This window comes from Kogia breviceps, chromosome 5, assembly GCF_026419965.1.
Source record: "Kogia breviceps isolate mKogBre1 chromosome 5, mKogBre1 haplotype 1, whole genome shotgun sequence".
Lineage (NCBI taxonomy): Eukaryota > Metazoa > Chordata > Mammalia > Artiodactyla > Physeteridae > Kogia > Kogia breviceps.
Window position 1 is genome coordinate 73,105,003 of NC_081314.1, and position 17,922 is coordinate 73,122,924.

The window sequence follows — 17,922 nt, forward strand, 5'->3', positions numbered from 1 at the left end:
GAGGACTTATTATATGCCAGACACTCTTCTAGGTGATGGGAATACTGCAAGGAATAAGATATTAAATGTCTTTGTTCTCATGGAGCTTATATTACTGAAAGGGATATCAGGCATTTAATATATATAAAAATACATATATATCAGATTGTGATAAATGCAATGCATATAATTAAGATAAGTAATGTGATAGAAAAATTACTGAGTAGTTGCTCTAATTTGGATAGTTATGGAAGAGCTCTTTAATAAGCTGATGTTTTGTTGAGAGCTGACTGAGAAGGAACCAACTGTTTAAAGAGCTGGGGAAAAATTCCTGGGAAACAGAAGAGCTAGTGCAAAGGCCCTAAGGTATGAATGATCTTAGAATATTTGAGGATCTGAAAGAAGGCAAGTGGATGATGGTAAAAAAGTAGGTCACAGAGGGAAGCAGATGTCAGATCATGTAAGAGAGGAGTTTGGATTTTATTTTAAATAAGACAAAAAGTTAACTGGAGAATTGTGGATAGACAAGTAGCATAATGTATTGAATGCTGTTAAGACTGCTCTGATTAATTTTGGGGAAATGGGTTGTAGGAAGTGATATTTTGATTTGTATGGTTGTGGCTCTAATAATAGAAAACCTAACTCATAGTGGATATAAAAGTTAAAAAATGTATTAACTCAAAATAAAAAAAATCCATACATAGGACATTTCCAAGATTGCTTATTCAGTTACAGCAGTAACGTCAAGGACAAGAGCCTTTTAAACTTTTCACTCAGGCATCATTGGCTCATTAGCTTTGTCTCCATGGTTTCTCCCACCATGGTTGCAAGGTAGTTGCAGTGGTTCCAGGCTTTAAGTGAAGATGTGTCGTGCTCAGAGGAATAAGCCTCCCAGTAAACCTTCTCTCAGATCTACCTTTACATTCATGGCAATAAAGATTTCTGGTGGAGTGAAAAAATCTTCATCTCCTCCCAATAACTGTTAATCAGGATTTCAAATATGCATATCAAAAAATCAAATAACTAAACTCCAAGGTCTTAATTTAGGAACCAGAAGAAAGTTAGGTATAATTAATATCCATAAAGAAAATTTTGAAGATTCTCATTCATGAAAATGTACAGGCTGTTTTGAAAGGAAAAATCAGACTTCAAAAATAAAAACAGGGTTACAGAAACAAAAAATAGGCAGGCGAAAATAGAACAAATACAGCTGAAGACTGAATATCTAAGCTAGAAGATAGAGTCAACGAAAAGAGCGCATATTTTTTTTCCAAACCCTGGAGTATTTATAAGATTTCACTAATACAAAAAATTGAAAAATGATGTAGATCAGATTTGTTGACCACAATTTAATAATAGTAAAAATTAAATATAAAAAAAGACAACCAAAAAAAAAGTTTGGTTAAACAAGAATTGAAAACTAAAATTACAAGTAACTAATTGTATAACAGTTATGCTGGTCATCTCTCTGAGACCTGCTGCCTACTTACTGAATGTACGAGAGCTCTGTATATGGAAATACGCAGGATGAGGTCAAAATAGTATTTAGAGGAAATTATTTTGCTATAAATACATTAATTAGAAAATAAAAATGATGAAAAGCAAATCAACTATGCTTTCAACTTAAGAAGAGAAAAAAATCACACTTAAAGAGAGTCAAAGACATTGATTTCATTTAGAACTTGATTTGGGGTAAATATCAAAAGTTGACTAAATAGGACACAGATTTTTATGCAACAATACTTAATTATCAATTTAACTAAAGTGACAATAATTTTTTTTTTTTTTTTTTTTTTGCATTACACGGGCCTCTCACTGTTGTGGCCTCTCCCATTGCGGAGCACAGGCTCTGGAGGCTCAGGCTCAGCTGCTCCGCAACATGTGGGATCTTCCCGGACCGGGACACGAACCCGTGTCCCCCACATCAGCAGGCGGACTCTCAACCACTGTGCCACAAGGGAAACCCTGACAATAAAATATTTAAAAGGCAAATACAGAAGCTTACATAGTTGTGAACAAACCAGCTCTTTTAATGTTGAGATGATTCAGTTTTCTAAAATAATCAAAGACAACATGAAGCACAAGAAATTATTTTGATAAAATACAAAATCTTTGCTTTATAGGAAGATTAATTAGAAGGTAAAGAAAATCCTTTTGTGGGCTTCCCTGGTAGCGCAGTGGTTGAGAATCCGCCTGCCGATGCAGGGGACACGGGTTCGTGCCCCGGTCTGGGAAGGTCCCACATGCCGCGGAGGGGCTGGGCCCGTGAGCCATGGCCGCTGAGCCTGAGCGTCCGGAGCCTGTGCTCTGCAACGGGAGAGGCCACAACAGTGAGAGGCCCACGTACTGGAAAAAAAAAAAAAAGAAAATCCTTTTGTAATGTCTTATCAGGAGTTGACCGATAGTTCAAGAAAACCTGCCTTTCAGCAGATGAAGGAAAATTAAATTTTAGTATTACATACGTACACAGTTGATATTAAAGCTTATTTAAAATAACTATAACAAATTCATCCAGCTTCAGTCAGCTGAAATTACACAAAGTTAAATTATACAAGGTAAGATTCGCCATCTCTCTTCCCAACTATCTATAAACATTTACATCTATTTAATTTGCTTGTTCTTAACAATATTGTTTAGATTACTCAAGAAAATTTCATGGGATTTTAAATAGCTAACCACCATATTAAATTGTTTTTCTTGCCAACAAATTTTGTAATAAAGACAATATGAATTTATTTGACTAGTAAACCCATGTAGAATAAAAGCTGTATGCTTGAATTAAATTTAATTCTGATAACTCTGAAGACATATTTATTTTAATTAAGCCAACAAACTTAAACTAGCTTTTATTTACTGAAGATTAACCCAGATCACATGAACTTGAAAAGTATTTGCGTTAATTTCTATATTTCTGAGAGTTTTAGGCATACTCAATTTACACATGCACTTATTTTCAGTCAATTAAATGAGCTCTTTTATAAATTAATTTTGGCTATACCATCTAACGGTATAAACATATAACGTATACGTAGCATACATCCATAAACATACAGAAACATACAAACAGGCATAGAGACCCTATAGTTTTTATTCCAAAATTTTAGCCATTAATCATGTACAACAATACAAAACTCACTAGTTATAAACAATAGTTGAATACAAATTGTGTCAAGTTAAGTTTAGCTACTCACATGGCTAAAGTTTTTCACTAATTTTTATGGAGAAGACTTTTAAGATGTGTATTTGCTCTTGATGGATAATCTTATGGAGACTGTGAGATAGATTTTGGACAAGGGAGCTTCTATAGAATAGAGTATATTTTAAAACGTGTGCCCCGCCCCCCGCCTTTTTTCAGCGACACGATAAAATTTAAACCTTCAAGGAACAGAGAAAGAATGCAAGTTTTTCTTTTAGGGGTTTTAGAGTATATTTCTTTATTATCAGAAATCTAAGGTAATTACTATTTAAAATTTTCCTCTGAATTAGGTTTTGGACAGCAAGAGATGCTCTGTCCTCTTCACTGTCAATCACCACAACATCCTCCTCTTTGCTCTCATCACTTTTCCAGAGTTCCACTTCATAGTATCTCAATCAGGCTTTGTCACAAGCACCTAGACTCTAAATCTGCAGCAGTTTGCACCCTCCTAGCTTTGCAAAATGACACACTATGTGCTGCAACTCATTATCCTGAACTCCCACCTTGTCTGCTCACCAAGAAGTTAGTAGAGTAGTGGACAACTACACATCCTTGTCTAACCTAAGCACTTCTTCCAACTTTCTAACTCAGGTTCAGCCTCTAGTTGGGCATTGGTGGTCAGCTGAATTGCCATAGTAGAGGCCAGCCCACCAAGACAACCATTTGTTTCCATTCTTTGCTACAGTATGTTATTCACAGTTTCTCAAAAAAAATACATCACACCAGCTGGCACTTTTGGGGCATGTTGACACTCACAAAGCAATCCACAGGCATCTAATCTATAGGGCATCCCTCCACATATAGAAGTCAATGGCCAATCCAGGATTTCCCCAACAAGTGCCTCTTTCCCAAGACCCATTTCTTCAATCTCCTGGTTGGCTCTCCAGTTGTTTGCTTTCAACCTTAGAAGTTCCCCAGGTGAAATTTGAAACTGGCCCCCATACATGGAGGGCAAGGAGAGACCGAAGAAAGAAGCAGACCACTCCAGATTGGTAGGTGGCAGTTTTAATTAGCAAGGGAACTTACATATGAGGTTTGTCTCAGTCTGTCACAAGACGAGTAAATCTTCACACCCACCTGCCAGAATTCTTGAAAGTCTTAACAGGGTTGAGTCATGTATACCATCCTGATAGTCTCAAGACACATAACTCTCCCAAGGTTGTATCCTTGAAATAGCTCTGGCTATGGGAACAGTAAGCAGAGAGAACATTGCAAGGGCAAGAGAGTGGGTGAGGAGCCTTCAATTGCCCAGATCCAGCTTGCTGGTCAACCAATGGTCATGTCCTCTACATGACCTCCTCCAACAGTAATGAAAATGTATCAGAATGGGGTAAAATAGAAACAAATATGTCATCAACAAATGAATTTGAGCAGAAGGAAATAAATGTCTACATAAACTAAACTGTGGATTCATTTATGAAAAGTGTAAATTGGGCACATGGTGTAGGCATGGGTTATATCTAGTGTGAAAAGTAAAAGATAATGACTAGAAGCTTCAGATATCTATTTTCAGGACCATAATGGTCAGGACCATCTCAAGATACTCAAATACTGATTATTTTATAAAGGTTACTAATAGCAACAACTTAAGTTTTATAGTACCTTTACACAGTTCTTATTATTTATAAAATATTATTATTCTCTTTGGACCAGGAATTAATTATTGTTGATAGAAGTTGCTATGAAAAAAATTTGTGTTCAAAGTAGAAAAAAACCTTTCTGAAAATCTATTACTATCAGGTAAGAGAAATTTATTAGGAGGTGAGAATTTTTTAGTGACTGAAAGATTGCTTATAAGTGATGCTGAAGAGGAAAATTAATTATTGGATGGTATGGGGATTGATGTGACCAGATGTGCTGTAAATTCCCTTCCCACCTTAACATTCTAAGATTTGTGCTTCTCGAGTACAGTATTTACTATAGATATATTGAATCAAATGACTCTTCTATTAATTAAGCTTCTAAATAACTCTAAGTATCAAAAACAGTCCATCTTGAATATTTTCTAGTCATTGCTAACACTTTCAAGGACCCTACAGTTTTACTGAAAGGGATACAATAAGTAATGCACGTCTTTATGTAAATACGGTTGTTCCATGAGCTCTGAACTTTCTAGCAATGGATGGTTTTGTTCATTTTGAATCTGGAACTTCTCCTTAGAAGCTCTGCTCAGGCTTTGGTGATGAAGTCAGCATCACATGTCCTCCTCACTTCATGCCTAATTCTCTTAAGGATACCAGGATACCAGTCCTTTTGCCATTGATGACAAGTTCAGTATAATATCAGGTATGATAGATCTCATTAACATAATGACCCTGTATGATTCTTTACATAAAATTGACTAATATTATATAATGCTTCTTGTATACCAGGACTATTCTCAGAGCTTTACAATATACTGACTCATACAATCTTCAAAATTGCCCTATGATGTTGATGATAATTGTATCCTGATTTTAAGGATAGTGAAACTGAGGTACAGAAACATTAATTAATGTACTCAGTCACAAAGCTAGTGAGGAAGAGAGCTCAGATTTAAACTCAGAACATTTGGATTCTAATCTCCTGCTCTTAATCCTTCATCTTTAAGATATGTTGTTTCTTTTGAAATTTCTACACAAAATAATGTGGTTCATACTAAAAACTAGTTTTTGTTTTTAAACAAAATTAATGAATGAGTGGCTGTAAGATGGGGTTGAAAGACTATTGCACTCAGAGTCAAGACATTGGATTTCTGGTTCTGATACACCTCTATTTAATTTTGGGTGAATCATTTAATGGCTGTTCCTCATCTGTAAAATGCAAATCGATTTTAACTCCCTTTATCTGTCTCATTCCAGGCCTTTCACAAATCACCTTCACATATATGATCTCATCTAAATTTTTCAGAAATTCTATTAGAATCCTGAGGCTCAGAATAGCGGTGATCCCCTACCTCAGCCCCACTGACTCTGTTGCAAAGTGGTAAGAATCTTTGGATTGCAAATCTTTTTCTACTATATCTTGCTGATCTATTTCATGTACATAAAAGCATTTTTCTAAGCTATAAAATAATATGCCAATGTTAACTTTTATAACTAATGTGGCAGGCAAAGATGAAGCGGTAATGCTTTCAGCCGAAGAAGGTAGCAAAAAAAGGGATAATTTGGGGATTGGCTTCAAGAAGCCAAACTAGTTTATGTGAAAACCACATGCATTCTTAATTTACTTTGTTTAATCCTGAAACAAATGCTAAACTGATGGAAGAATATGCTGCTTCTCTGTGCTTTGGTGAATTCCTTATTTTGTAACATGAAATGATAAATGTTTGAACAGCTGCAATTATAAAGTTAAGCAACCATATAACACACACACACACACACACACACACACACACACACACACACACACACATTTTTTCTCCAGGGCTGTTGATTGAAACTGTGCCACAGAAAAGTAATCCATGAGTGATATGAATATATTTTCATTCATTTTGTTGAATCCTTTACATGGTATAACTTTCTCTGTGGGAGGTTTACCTCAAGAATGGAAAGAAAAGAAAAAAATGTGAACAAACCAGCTTTCTTGATTTATTGACTTGGAATAGTTTCTGAGATATTGTTCTCCTTTAGGTACAAGTGAAATGCTTTTGCAACAATTGAGGACTAATGGGAAGGAGCTGGGGGTGAGGGCTCAGCTGTGGCCTTGGCCACTGAACAAATCTTTAGATTCCATTTTATCTTTGTATACTTAAGAAGCATGAATAGAAGTATTTGTTATTTCTTATTTAATTTCTTATTTAAGCACTTGTGCTCTAAATATATACTATTATGCAGGTGAACCTGTGTGTCTACTTAATCCATATACAGTCACTGTAAATCCTTTTATTGGTTATATATCTGAAATTGGAGAACTCAATACTCTGTTGGTGTTCTGGGAAGTCACATGAAAACTCACAATGTGGCCTAACTTCCCTGTTGTCTGCTAGAAATAGACTAATGGACTTGAACCTGTTCCTGCTGTTTGCTGAGATATGCACAGATCGTACAATATCATACAGAATGGACTCTGAAAATCCTAGCATATTAGATTTGGACGGGGCTTTAGAGCTCATCATCACATGTTGTAAGTAAGAGAAAGAGAGCCACTATAGGTATTATGTGAATAAACGATTTGTTATAGGAATTAGAACTTACCCAAATATGGGAGGAACTGAAGAAGTGACAGTCTAGAGGGGAGTTGGAAGATCTGAGAAAAGGTCACTGACCAGTCCACCTGAATCACTGATGAGAGTGAACAAACTGAAGCTTTCAGGGGAATCCAGGATAATAGCATTTTCAGTATGTGAATGAGGACCACAAAGGGGGAAGCTGGAGGGGATCTGAATGGAAATCACCACCTCTCATGAAGTTATGCTTCTGTGTAGCTGTTATCTTTGCAATTCTGCAGCCAAGTCTCTGCTGGTGGTCCTGGCAGTGGGGAAGGTAAGCTATAAACAAAGTAGAAGAAAATGAACATAAACTGAGGTCTACTAGACACCCTGCATCTGCTCAACATCAAGCCAGACTGAGACAGTCTCCCCAAAATAAGGTTACCTGCTTTACCTTCCAAATCTCAGGCAAGTTCCTCTTTTGGCAACTCTAGCCTAAAACCATATAGAGAAAGGGATTCTGGGAAATTTAGTCCCCAGCCTGAGTCAAGTTGACAAGGCACAATCCAGCACAATGTCCAGTGTTTTAATTTTGCAAACAAGAAATCTACTGCCTTGAGGGAAGTGACCCTACCAAACTAGATTCAAGTTCTCTTGATTGTTGAAGTAGTTTCCTTTTTATTTTTCCCTACTACATTTTTTTCTAGTTTATATCTGCATATGTGCTACATGAACACAATTATTTGAATGTGAACTAAAATCTTTATGTAGGTCATTCATCAAATATTTTTGTTAAAATTAATCCATAACTTATTTATGGATAATAATATAACTGAGGGTTTTTATTGTTGTTAACATTTCAAGGACGTTTGGATTTTTTATCAGTGAAAGGGAAAAGGCATTTGGGGCACATGTATCATATGACTATTTGAAAGATTTTTTTCGCCCAGACTGTATTTCAGAAAAATAACTAATACCAAGGAATGGAAGGACTACATAAAATTATAACAACTGTACTTGTGATTTATTGAGTTTTCTATAACACCATATATATTCATGATGCTAAACACCTCATATATTTTTCTAAATGACTTTTCTTTATTTTAAAATTATTTTTGAATAAATATGAAGACATACATATAGAAATTGATTAGGAAGCATGAACAACTCTGTAAGAAAAGCCATATTGTCATAAGAACAAGAATCATAGCAGAAGATAACTTAGTTGGAGTTTGGATCATCGTTTGGTTTTCAGATTCCTTTTGAGGTTATTATAAAAATTTGTTTTGGGGAATTTGGTGGTAAAGGCAGTGAATGAGCCTTGGGAAATATAAAAAGTTTCACGGTTTGTCATTTGTCAGATCTGTAAAATGAGCTAGATACTGGATAAGGTTGGGGGGAATGAGATAGTTTGAATTTTTTTTTCCTGGAATCCTGAGCTCACCATAGCCAACTCCAGTTCTCAGGAAATTTAAGTACAATGGGGTGAACGTCCTGAGTTGACAATAGTGACTGGAAGTGAGAGTGGGAACTTCATCAGCACATGAGCCTGAACCAGGCTCACCAGAGCAGAAAGTATTTTAGTGATGATAGCCATTAGCGTGTCTGTTTCATTGGCTTAAATCTGGGCTGGTTGCTCCTTATGTCTCTTGTACATTTGTTATCCTGGGATTGCCCTTACTGGTCTCCTGTGTCGGATCACCTGAATAGTATATTAAAGTGAAAGAAAACATCAGAAGCTTTATGAGAATGGCTCATGAAAATGTTTTATGAATTAAAATATTTTAATCTTATTTTCAGATTTAATTTTCAATTTGGCTGGATTAAAATTTTAGTTTTTTTAGTACATAACTAAGAATTTGCAAGGCATTGTTCCATTTTCTTCTTGCTGCAAGTGTTGTTTGTTGAGAAGTCCCATCATTCTGAATGCCAGTCATATGTACAATATCTAGCTGTGTCTTTCTGCTCTCTAGAAGCTTGTAAGATGTTTCTTTTGGTATCCTGAGTTCTCCTATTTTATTTTTTTTTTCAGTTTGGATTTATTATCTTCCACCACTGGCAGTTGTCTGTTCATGTTTAAAAGTGTGGAATCTAGAGTGGATTGGATTCTCTGAGTGCTTGGGCAGAGCTTGTTACTTGTAACGTGAGTCTTCCTGGACTCTCAGCATGATTTTAGTCTTTCTCCCTAGGCCAGCCAGATTGGAAGAAAAGACACTTTCAGTGTTGTCATTCTGTGTTTAATGCCTTAAAACATATTTTTGGTGTGTTTTGTGGGTTTTTTTTTTTTGGAGTTGGGGTGGCTGTAATCAAAATGATTTTTTTTTAAACTGGGATGTCTCCATTACCTTACTAAACCTTAGAGCAAACTAAGATGGAGTTAGGTGAGTGTAGAATGTTAATCTTATCCTCGTGGACGTGAGGTTTAAGAGGTTTTATGAGTTGTCCATGTTCTCATAACTGTTGAGTGGATAAGTCAAGATTTGAACACAGAGGAGGCTTATTTCATAGACACGGTACTAAAGACTTGTGGCTCAGAAAACAGTTTCTCTGATACTTTATGAGAATCTGACAGTTTCCTATATACATGGATGAAGAAATAATCCATATAAAAAGCACTTGTGTAAGAAACAATATTACTTGAATACATAATTAATTGGACATTTCCAATCCTTTCAACAAGAGAAGTGTATTCTAAATCTATTCTTCCTCCAAACTAAGATTCAAGTTTGTGTCCTCTTATACCCTCCAGACACTCATGTTCTCCTAGGTTAGCACAGTAGCTTTCTATCTGATGACTTTCCATCCTTCTTGTCCACTTTTTAAACATAATGCATATAGAAACTAGAAGAATATTTTCAAATGTATCATGTCCTTTCCTGCTTAAATGTTGTAAAGGTTTTTCATAATAACAAAAAAGTTAGAATATGAATCCTTAACATGGTCCACTAGGTCTGCATAGGATGATTTCCACCTGTTTTTCCAAACTTTGCTTTTATTTTACTCATTATACTCCAGCCATAATGGTTTTATTTCTGAAAGTCCCCAGATATTTCCTACTTTAGGTATTTTATTTATGTTACTCTGTATGCCTAGAATGCTCTTCCCATTACCACCTATTCTGGCTACCTCAGAATCATCCCTCAGAACTCATCTTAAATCACTTCCTCAAGAGGTCTGGTAAAATCTGTACTCCCCATGTCAATTAAGTCCTTTATGCTTCTTGTAATGTTTCAGATTTTCTACACGTAATATTTAGGCAACTAGAAAAATAATCTAGAGAATCTGAAAATTCATACCTTTCATTGTGTATATTTTCATCTAATTCTAACCACAAAATTTAGAAGCATATTATCAGATGACAATGTGCTCTTATGAATTCACAAAATGAGGTTTTCAGAACCCAGTTGATATGAGACAGTAAAGTGAATTGAGACAGTATCAGTATGCCTGGGCTCTGCCACCAAGTTGATGAGTCACCTTAGTCATATCAAATAGAAAAAGAATGGATTTATCTATTTTTGAGGTACACAGACTGGACTGGAACAATTTCTATAGGTTCTTCTGGCTTAATATTATATGGCCCTCCATTCTAAACTGTGGGTTTCAAATGATTTTCAAACATTGCCAAAAGCCCGGCACATTTTTTCAAAATTTAAAGTAAGCCTTAAACCATGTATTTTTAAATTTTTATTTTTTATTTTTTTATAAATTTATTTATTTTATTTATTTATTTTTGGCTGTATTGGGTCTTCGTTGCTGTGTGTGGGCTTCCTCTAGTTGCGGCGAGTGGGGGCTACTCTTCGTTGTGGTAGGCAGACTTTCCACTGCAGTGGCTTCTTTTGCTGCGGAGCACGGGCTCTAGGCACTTGGGCTTTAGTAGTTGTGACATGTGGGCTTCAGTAGTTGTGGCATGCAGGCTCTAGAGCGCAGGCTCAGTAGTTGTGGTGCACGGGCTTAGCTGCTCCGGGGCATGTGGGATCGTCCCAGACCAGGGCTCAAACCCGTGTCCCCTGAATTAGCAGGCAGATTCTTAACCACTGTGCCACCAGGGAAGTCCTAATTTTTATTTTTGATAAGATGAACTTCCTTGAGTAGGCTCAGATTTTCTTTCATAAGATTTTTTTTTGTTTTGATTTCAATCCAACATTGAAATTAAAAACTATGTTTCCTGAGTAAATATCAGTTGCTGTGAGAGAAGCAGTGGTCTGAAAGTATCATAGGAAGCATAAGACAGAAAATTGAAATATGGTAATTAAATGTCCATTGTATGACCTGTTTAGTAGTTACCATGAAAGGACTTGCAAATGAAACACCCCTAAAACTGAGAAGAATATGTGCTTTCTAAACATGCAATTGCCAGTAACTGTGTGTAGGGGAAGATGCCAATATGGCTACAAACTAATATTAAATTAATGACTGGAAAGGAAATTGCTGGTTAACCTATTGCCTTACCTGTGATATGGACACTTAAATCTGAAGGAAGACACTAGTGAAGAAAGTTTAGGTTTTAATTTACAGTGATTGACAGTACTATGGGTAGTCAGATGACAGTGTTTGCTCATTATAATCTGTTAAATACCTCTTTCTTCTCCCCATACCACCATAGGAAGCTGTCTTCAAAGGAAATTATGAGTGGATCCAGATCCATCACATTTGAACTATGACTCCAGAGAGCTCTTTGGGAAACTATAAAAAAACAATAATACTGATTTTAGTATTTCATGAAACCAAAAATGCCTAGATGTTGACTACTAGTGATAGTTACTAACTATAGCTTTTGTAGAAATCTCACTATTGAAACTAGGACTAAGCAAATTTATAAGAACTTAAGAAAGCCATGTCACATTGATTTCAATATGCAATGGGTCTTGTTCTGCAGACTTTTTTTTTTACAAAGGCTGTCTAAAGGACAAGTATTTAGAAAACATAGAGAGTTGTTATGACATTAACCTCAAAGGTTAATGTATGTAGTAAAAGTATTCCTTATACACCTTTATTGATGATAATTCCTTATGCATGATAATACTTTACAAGCATTTTAGCATTTTCAAAAGGCTTTTACATCCATTGTTAACTATATTATGAGAGATTAAATAATATACAAAATGTCTCAATCATATTTTTTTCATAGCATAATGCTTGACATACGTAAATATGCTGTAAAGGCATTCTGGATAAATTAAACAATTTGATTCACACAAAAAACTATGTGAGGCACATAGGGAAGTATTATTATACAATTTAAAATATGTAGAAACAGTTGCAGTGAGTTGTCAGGGTGGCTTACCTAGTTGATGAAAGGAAAAAGATAAGATCTAAATTCTCTGATGTTTTGGCCTTTAGTGAACTATAGATGAACTCCTGAGGAGGAGAAAGGAAGAGAAATAATCAATAAAAGTCTGTAGAAATGGAACTTTTCAAAGAACTCATACCTTTATTTGAGCACAATTACGATACATGTGAGAATGGATAGACGACACATATTTTTCACATGGATAGAGAACAGCCTCAAAAACCTCAAATTAGGACTTATTTGTTCATTTCTTAGCTCTTCCTGTCTGTACACCATGATATAATTTAGTTGTTTTTTTTAACCTTTTGTTTTGTTTTATATTTTGTCTGCAGCAACTACCTCCACTGGCTTTACAGCATTCACCTCATGGTTTTATCTTTGTCTTTTTTTTTTTGCGGTACGCGGGCCTCTCACTGTTGTGGCCTCTCCCGTTGCGGAGCACAGGCTCCTGACGCGCAGGCTCAGCGGCCATGGCTCACGGGCCCAGCCGCTCCTCGGCATGTGGGATCTTCCCGGACCGGGGCACGAACCCGTGCCCCCTGCATCGGCAGGCGGACTCTCAACCACTGCACCACCAGGAAAGCCCTATCTTTGTCTTTTAATGCTTAAGAAAGAGGTATTACATTTGCATCTTTCCTCAGTCCTTTTATGTCTTAAATGAAGGGAAACTTGAATTGTCTTAAAAGATAAATGGGTGTGTATGCTAGTTGTAGAATTGGATGAAAAATGTTTCAAATTGAGAAACCATGAGATCAAAGTCCTGAGGTAAGAATCTGCTGAAGATATATTGGGGGAATGGGTTTGGGTGAGACATAAAAGACATGGAATGGAAAGGTTCTGGGTTGGGGCACGATTATGAGGCACCTTAAAGGCTAACAGAGCACTTTCTTTCATGAGCAATAGGAAGCTATTGAAGGTTATTCAGCAAGGGAGTGGCAATGGGTCACTAAACAGGTTTGGTTTGGTTTTTTAACACTAATGAGGGCATAGTTAAATCTTTGCTTTAGTACGAAAGTTCTGGTGATAATGAAAGAAGAGTGGTATTTGTGTTGGAAGAGAGAACTACAGTAAGAAGTGGGGAGGATCGCCATCTAAGAGAGACTGTTTCAATAGCTCAGTTACAATGGTAAGCATATCACCAATGACTAGATATATAGTATAGGACAAATTACTTCTCCTTTCTAAGCCTTGTTTTCTTTACCTATATCTTATAGGGTTATTGCTAGGATTAAGAGGGAGATTGTATATACAATTGAAAGCACCATGCCAAGTACATAATAGGTAAGGCTTTATTATATATTAGGCCAATTAAGGCGCATCATGTTCATGAATATATCTCAGTGAAATATTTTAATCTTTTCTCAATGAAACCTTTTTTATAACTGAGACATCCTATTGGACTAAAGTAAAAATGCTCGCCAACAAGGTCTTTCCCAAGACTGTCCTCTTGGCCTCCCTCAGCAAAAAGAGCTTTGCTAAAGGGGCCTAAAGCAAGGCGGTCATGTTGTTGCCTGGAGTTTCTGCTCTTTTACATTATACAACCAGAAAGACAACAAACCCAAGAAAGAACACCCCATCATGCTTGAGAAGCCAAGCATGAGCGCTGGTATTTGCTCTCCTCCCAGAGTGAGTCAAGCGTGCTATTTCACTTATCTTAGTGTGCTTTATTGTCTTGCATATCTTTAACCCAACCTGTGTATAAGATGGAATGGTAGAACTACTCTCCATTATTTACTGCTTTTTTACTGCTTAAATGGCTGAGACTTTCTTCTGATGGAGTTCTCTCATATTTCAATGACTGGAAAGGGTAAGACTGGAACAGCTATGGTATCAGGAACAAAGCATGCAGCAGGCTTTGACAATCAAGGAGGTTCTATCCTATCTTTGGGATTGGTTTGATCTTACTCCTACCCAAGGATTATCATAATGCTTGGGAGAGAATGTGCAATAGATGCACATGGAATTGAAAGGCAGTAGTTATTTATGTTGTCATCATTTGTTCACTAAAAAATAACCCTAAGCAATTAAGCACCTATTATGATCAGATACTGTATTAAAGAATAGAACACCAAGATAAATAACATTATTTAATCCAAGGTATTTACTGAACATTAACCGTGTACCAGGTCTGTTGTGAGAATTCATACATGACTATGTAATCATTCCTTCCCTCAAAATGTTCCTTATAGAAAGATCCCATAAGGAGAAGGCTTGCTAAAAAGCAATAACTAAATAATCCTTTAGATCTTTATGTTATTTTATAGTTAAAACAAATTTCATATCTACTTCATTCCATTTTATCTAAGAAGATTCAGTCATCTGAAATATGCCTTTTCATGTTTTAGATTTTTTTTCTATTTTGCCATGCTCTTATCTCATACTTCTGGAAAAACAGAACATCTGAGTTTTCCTCTCTGAATATATTCAATATGGTAGTTTCGCCTCAGCCCTATACAGATGAATACTGTTTGACTGTGGTCTTTATCAGTGTGGCATTGTTGATCTCTGAGATTCCTGAAATGGGGAAAATAAGGAGGCAAGAGAACATTCACACTTAAAGAACCTCAGCATGTTATAGATTTATGACTTCTTGACTGAATATTAAAGAATTACAAAAATAATTTCTTTGATCTCAGGTTTATTTACCTCCCTGTCATGAGATACAACTCTGACTATGTTTGCATACATCTTTGTGGTTGGATGAATGTTGTTTGGGAAAGCTAATGCACTTCTTTTAATAATGTTTGGTCATCTGAGTCCCTTTGTTATGAGATACAGTAAGCATTCCTGTGTTATTTATGTCAAATTTTCATCACAGATGTGAAAAGTTATAGGTTAAGAGGGAGGGAGAAACAAACTGACATCTTTATAGGCAATCTGCAAGATTATGTTGAAATAATCATTTGAACCATTTAGTACTAACCATGTTACCAAGAGATGCCAATAAAGTGCAAACAGTTCCTCTTTTAATCGGACATCTTGGGATACATGGAGGACTTCTGACTGTGGCTGGTAATTGCAGTTTGAAATTAGTGTTTTGATGCCTTGTTACCTCAGGAAAAGAAGGTAAGTTTCCATTCTGCTTGTGATATTTATTACAATTCTGGTGTTGAATCTACTCAGTTCTTCCACCTGAGGGTTTGATGTTGGAATGTGTCCAACTTCCTAAAAAAAAGCCTTCTAAATATTGCTGCAGGGATACCACAGTTTGATTCCTTCATTTAAGAAACCTGTCTCCGGATTTCTCCCATGAAGTGGAAGGGAAATTGGATCTACGTATGCTTTAGTCACTAATTGAATTCATAGTCCCTGTTAAATTAATCCAAAGTAATATTTTTTTTCAGCCCAACAGAGTATGTTAAATGAAACTCAACATTTTGGCCAAACTCAATCTGTTTTTTCTTTGTTTGTTTTTTTTTTTTTTCAATCTGTTTTTAACATTATGTAAACAAATTTTCCATCTGTTAAGCTACTACTAGTCAGTGAACTGGTATAAATTTATTACCTGGAAAAACCACAGTTGATATTTGCACACATATAAGCTTCTAGTTAACTAAGGCCCAGATGGTTCACTGAAAATGTCATCACATTTTTATTAACAATGGAACTCATATGAGGAGGAGTTTCTATACAAAGTCAGTGTCTAATCTATATTCCTAATAGGATATCTTACCGACTTTTTCAGTCAGTAAATCACAGTAGAGTAATTAATCCATTTACATGACTTAAAAAGTAGAGGATCTCTGATTACTTATTATTGTTTTGAGAATCTCTGAATGAATTAGACACACATTTAACCATATAAAATGAAAATCCATTAGGACATTTTAAACGCATGGTTTATGTTTCTTTGTCTGACCTCACATGTCAGAAAGCCCTGGTGACTATCTGGTTTCAAGTGTATCCACTCCAGTGAAGTGGCAAAAATCCTTGCAGAACAAATACATTTCTTCCTTCTTGTTCTGCTACTTGTATGCACAAGGGTCATCTCTTTAGATGCAATGACCAAATTTGTAATACCTGGTTCTTTCTTTCTATTAAGCTAAATTTTAGTGTTTTTGATCTAAGGCAGGCTGTACCTAGAATAGCCTTCAGCCTTCATATCAGAAAGTAGTCCCTGAGACTGTACTCCTGCCCCATTTTGTTTCTGTACATATCAAGTCTACTGCTAAAGGCTGATGAGGAAGAATTAAGTCATCAAATGACTACTCCTAGGAATATATTTACTAGTGTCAAAAGACCCTTTGAAGGGGAAATGGAGTATTCTCTGTGGATTTTTCCAAACAGCATTTCCTATGAAACGTGTTGTTACATTTTTCTTCCTGCTGGATTACTTCCTTACCTATTTTCACTACAAAGTAAAGGTTTCAATGAACTTTCCTTGATGAATTTGTCACCCAGGAGAGTCATTTTTTTTTTCAAAAATGAGGCAACATGTGAAGACAATCTTTTGAGACTAATGTAAACTTATTTTTTCTTGCCCAGGTGTACTATTAAAGAACACTTCATCTCCTAAATGACACTCCAGGCTCCTTTGCTACTCAGAAGAGAGAATTACCAGAAGGAATTCTGATGACCACTAATCAGATTTACTTATAGAAAGAGGCTGATGGCATTTAGAGAACTATGAGGTTACTGGCATGCATGTTATTTAATGAGACACTCAAATATATCAGGCAACTATTCACATTTTAAACTGTCATATTTTAATAAAATCAATATTCCATATAACAATAATAATAATAATAATAGATAAAATATGTGAACCCACTATGTGCTGTCACTGTATTATGTGCTCTACCTACATGATTTTCTTTAATTACAAATCAATATTATGAGGTAAATGTATTATCTATCTTTCATTTTTACAGATGAGGAAGGTGGGAGTCAAATAAATTGATAACGATAATAATAAATGCTTATCCAATGCTTATTATTTGCCAAACCCTGGTTTTAAGAACACAATCATATTAATTCATTTAATCTACCATAAAATCCACTCAGTAGATATTATTGTTAGTCTCAATTTTTAGATGAGGAAATAGAGATATGGAGAGGTTAAGATACTCCTCGGTCTCCGTTAATAAGAGGTGGATTATTAACGAAATAATACTGGGACTGAAATACTGCTGTCGTCTTCCCCCAGCCATGCTCTTACCACTGCTTTGCACTGACTCTGCTTCTCTGCACAATTACTGAGTGATTTATAGCAGCGATGGGCCTTGATTTCTCTGCTCTTAACCACTATATTTTGCTCTACTGCCTTTCATTCACTAAGTAGGCAATCAGTGTGCTATGTGCAAAACCTTGTGGCTTGTGTTGCAC